Consider the following 5,176-nt stretch of genomic DNA (forward strand, 5'->3'; position numbering starts at 1 on the left):
GTTTGTTTTTCTGAGTCTGTGTTACTTCACTTAGTATAACAGTTTCTAGACCCATCCATTCACCTGAAAATTTCATTATTTCATCTTTCTTTACTGCTAAATAGAACTTGATTGTGTAAATATACCACATTTTTGTTGACCACTCGTCAGCTGAGGGACACTTAGGTTGCTTTCATCTCTTGCTATTGTGAAAAGAGCAGCAACAAATATGGTTGTACAAAGATGAGTCCTTTGGGTATATGCCAAGGAATGGTATAACCAAGTCATATGGTAGGTTCATTTTTAGTTTTTTAAGAGTTCTCCACACTGTTTTCCATAGAGGCTGCACAAGCTTGCAATTCCATCAGCAGTGAATAAGTGTTCCCCTTTCTCCACATCCTCACCAATATTTGGTATCATTTGTTCCCTTGATCCTAGCCAGTCTGATTGGGGTAAGGTTTGGGTGGTTTTAATTTGCATTTCCCTAATTATTAATGATGTTGAACACTATATGAGATGTTTCTTAGCCATCTTTATTTCTTCCTTTGAGAACTCTCTGTTTAGATCTTTAGCCCATCTTTTAATTGGGTCATTTGATTTCTCGATTTTTTTTTTTCTTGAGTTCTTTGTATACTATGGATGTTAAAACTCTGTCAGATGTGTCACTGGTGAAGACTTTTTCCCATTCTGTGGGTTTTCTCTTCAGTTTTTTGATTGTTTCTTTTGCTGTATAGAAGCTTTTTAGTTTAATGAGGTCCCACTAGTTGATTGCTGACCTTAATTCCTGAGCAACTTCTGTCCATTTTAGAAAATGCTTTCCTACACCTATATCTTGTAAGTTATTGCCAATATTTTCTTCTAATCTCAGGGTTTCCAGTTTCACATTGAAGTCTTTGACCCATTTGGAGTTGACTTTTGTGCAAGGCGAAAGATAAGGATCTAGTTTCATTCTTCTACAGGTGGAGATCCAGTTTTGCCAACGCCATTTGTTGAAGATGCTGTCTTTCCTCCATTGTGTGTTCTTGGCACCTTTGTCAAATATCAGGTGGCTGAAATTGCGTGTACTCAGGTTTGGATCTTCAATGATGTTCCACTGATCTATGTGTCTGTTTTTGTGCCAGTACCATGCTGTTTTTATGACTATGGCTCTGTAGTATACTTTGAGATCTGGTATAGTAATCCACCCAGCATTGCTGTTTGTGCTCAGCATTGCTTTGGCTATCTGGAGTCTTTTGTGCCTCCATATGAATTTAAGGATGCGTTTTTCTAATTCTGTGAAGTATGTAATGGGGATTTTGATTGGGATTGAATTGAATCTTTATATTGCTTTTGGTAGGATGGTCATTTTAACAATATTGATTCTTCCAATCCATGAGCATGTCAGGTACTTCCATCTCCTGGTGTCTTCCTCAATCTCTTTCTATAAGGATTTAAAATTTTCATTGTAGAGATCTTTGGTGTCTTTCATCAGATTTATTGCAAGATATTTTAATTTTTTTGCAACAATTGTGAATGGGACCATTTCCTTCTATTCTTTCTCTGATTGCTTGCTATTGGTATATAGAAAGGCTACTGATATTTGTAGACTGATATTATAACCTGCCACTATACTGAAAATGTTAATCAGTTCTAGGACTTTTCTGGTGGAACTTTTGGGATCTCTTAGGTGTTGTATCATATCATCTGAAAAAAGTGATAGTTCGACCTCTTCTTTCCAATTAATACTCCTTTAATTTCCTTCTCCTGTCTTATTGCTCTAGTAAGTATTTCAAGCACTATGTTGAAAAGGAGTGGAGATAGTGGACATCCTTGTCTCGTTCCTTATTTTGATGGGAATGCTTCCAGGTTTTCTCCATTTAGAATGATATTGGCTGTAGGTTTATTGTATATAGCTTAAATTATGTTGGGGTATGTTCCCTCCAGTCCAATTCCTCTAGGACTTCGAACATAAATGCATGCTGAATTTTGTCAAATGCCTTTTCTGCATCCATTGAAATGACAATGTATTTTTTGTCTTTGAGTCCATTTATTTGATTAATGATGTTTATTGACTTGGGTATATTGAACCATCCCTACATCTGTGGGATAAAGCCTACTTGATTATAGTGAATGATCTTTCTGATGTGTGTCTATATACAGTTTGCAAGTATTTTGTTGAGAATTTTTGCATCCATGTTCATTAAGGATATGGGTCTATAGTTTTCTTTTTTGGTTTTGTCTTTACCCAGTTTGGGTATTAGAGTGATGCTGGCTTCATAGAAGGAATTTGGGAGTTCTCCCTCTGTTTCTATCATTTTGAATAATTTAAGTAGTATTGCTTGGAAGTCTTCTTTAAATGTCTGGTAGAATTCTGTTGTAAATCCAACTGGGCCTGGGCTTCTTTTAGTTGGGAGGTTTTGTATTACTGTTTCAATTTCCTTATATGTTATGGGTCTGTTTAGACTGTTGAGCTCTTCTTGGTTTATCTTTGGTGGTTCCCATGATTTTAGCTATCCATCCATTTCTTTTAGGTTTCTGAATTTAACAGAGTATAGGTTTTTAAAGTATTCCCTTATAATGTTCTGAATTTTGGGGTGTCTGTTGTGATATTTCCCCTTTCATCTCTGATTTTGTTGATTTGGATTTGCTCTTTCTTTCTTTTAGTCAACTGGGATAAGGGTCTGTCTATCTTGTTTAGCTTTTCAAAGAACCAGCTCTTAGACTCATTGATTCTTCGTATTGTTTTCTTTGTTTCTATTTCATTAATTTATGCTCCGATTTTTGTTATTTCTTCTCTTCTCCTGGTTTTGTGTTTCACTTATTCTTGTCTTTCCAGTGTCTTGAGTTGCAGTGTTCTCTTGTCTCTGCCTCCCACATGCTGGAGGAATTCATTTATTTCTTAATTTCTCCTTTGACCCACTCATTGTTTAAGTGTGTGTTGTTCAATCGCCATAGGTTTGTGTAGTGACTGGGGCTTCGTCCAGTGTTGATTTTGAGCTTTATTACTTTGTAGTCTAATAGAATGCGTGGAATTATTTCAATATTTTTGTATTTGTGGAGGTTTGTTTTGTGCCCAGTATGTGGTCAATTTTTGAAAAAGTTCCATGAGGTGCTGAACAGAAAGTGTATTCTTTGGTGTTTGTCAATCGCCATAGGTTTGTGTAGTGACTGGGGCTTCGTCCAGTGTTGATTTTGAGCTTTATTACTTTGTAGTCTAATAGAATGCGTGGAATTATTTCAATATTTTTGTATTTGTGGAGGTTTGTTTTGTGCCCAGTATGTGGTCAATTTTTGAAAAAGTTCCATGAGGTGCTGAACAGAAAGTGTATTCTTTGGTGTTTGGGTGGCATAATTGTAAGATGTCTGTTAGGTCCATTTGATGTATGGTATCATTTAATTCAGATGTCTCTCTGTTCATTCTTTATCCAGTTGACCTGTCTAATAGAGACAGTGGAGCATTGAAGTCCCCTAGTATTACTGGGTTGGGGTTAATCTGTGTCTTAAAGTCCCGTAGTGTTTTTTTCATGAATTTGGGTACACCAGAATTTGGTTAAGGATCAGAATGAAGTGACCCTCCTTATCTTTTCTGATTAGTTTTACTTTGAAGTCTATTTTGTCAGATATTAGAATTGCAACCCCTGCTTGTTTCTTAGTGCCATTTGGTTGGTATATTATTTTCCATCCTTTACCTTAAGGTAGTGCCTGTCCTTGAACATGAGATGGGTTTCTTGCAGACAGCAAAAGATGGATTTTGTTTCTTAATCCATTCGCTTAGCTTGGGTCTTTTGACTGGGGAGTTCAGTACATTGATATTTAAGGTTATTATTGAAAGGTGTGTATTAGCTGCTGTCATTTTGATTGTTGTTTATGTTCTCTGTGTAATTTTGTGTTCCTAGATTATATCTTTGTTTATTTTCTTTCATTGCCCCTAGGGTATACTTGTTTCTCGCTCTGCTGTCTGTATTGCTTCCAGTATTCTTTGAAGGGCTGGTTTTGTGGACATGTAGTCTTTCAGGCTATTCGTGTCATGGAAGGTTTTTCTTTTCCCCTCAACTATAATAGACATTTTTGCTGGGCATAGTATTCTGGGCTGGTGTCTATTGTCATGTAGAACTGGAAATACCTTGGTCCAGACTCTTCTGACTTTCATAGTTTGCATTGATAAGTCAGCTGTAATTCTGATGGACTTTCCTTTGTATGTGACTTGTTTTTCTTTTGCTGCTTTCAGTATTCTCTCTTTGTTCTGTACATTTAGTGTTTTTACTATGATATGTCATGGGGAGTTTCTTTTCTGATCCTGTCTATTTGGTGTTCTGTGTGCTTCCTATATTTGTATGGGGATGTTTTTCCTTAATTTTGAGAAATTTTCTTCTACAATCCTGCTTAAGATCTGGTCAACAGCTTTAACCTGAAATTCTTCTCCTTCCTCTATATCTATGATCCATACATTTGGTCTTTTCATGGTGTCCCACACACATCTCTTGCATCATCCATTCCTGTGTTTTTAAAATTTTTCCATACTGTTTGCTTGAGTGGTTCAATTCTTCAACTTTATCCTGCAGTGTTGATATTCTGTTTTCCATTTTATTCATTCTAGAGGTGAGGCTTTCCCTCGTTTCAAGTTGGCTTATTGAGTTTTTCACTTCCTTCTTCATTTCTGCCCGAGTTTTCTTCAATGTTTCTATCTCTTTTGTGAATTCATTCAGAAGTTTATCCTTATCTTCTTTTAGCTCTTTGGTTTGTTTGCTCATATGTTCTTTAAATTTGTTGAATTCCTTGATCATGTTTATGATTGTTCCGTTTCAAGTTGGCTTATTGAGTTTTTCACTTCCTTCTTCATTTTTGCCCGAGTTTTCTTCAATGTTTCTATCTCTTTTGTGAATTCATTCAGAAGTTTATCCTTATCTTCTTTTAGCTCTTTGGTTTGTTTGCTCATATGTTCTTTAAATTTGTTGAATTCCTTGATCATGTTTATGATTGTTCTTTCTTTAAATATTCCTTGATCATGTTTATGATTGTTCTTTTAAATTCAGTGTCCTGGGTTATCTCTAGGGGATTCTCCTTGTAGAACGCTTCTATAGGATTTGGTGGGGTTTGGTGGGAACATAGTGTTTAGTGTTTTGGTGTATTATTCTTTCATTGTAGTTGTGGCATGTGGATATCTTTTGTAATTTCCGATTCTAGTATGAGAATTAAGTTGAAGTGCACTTTTGTTTGT

Source organism: Nannospalax galili, unplaced genomic scaffold (genome assembly GCF_000622305.1).
Source record: "Nannospalax galili isolate Female #2095 unplaced genomic scaffold, S.galili_v1.0 scaffold676, whole genome shotgun sequence".
NCBI classification, from domain to species: domain Eukaryota; kingdom Metazoa; phylum Chordata; class Mammalia; order Rodentia; family Spalacidae; genus Nannospalax; species Nannospalax galili.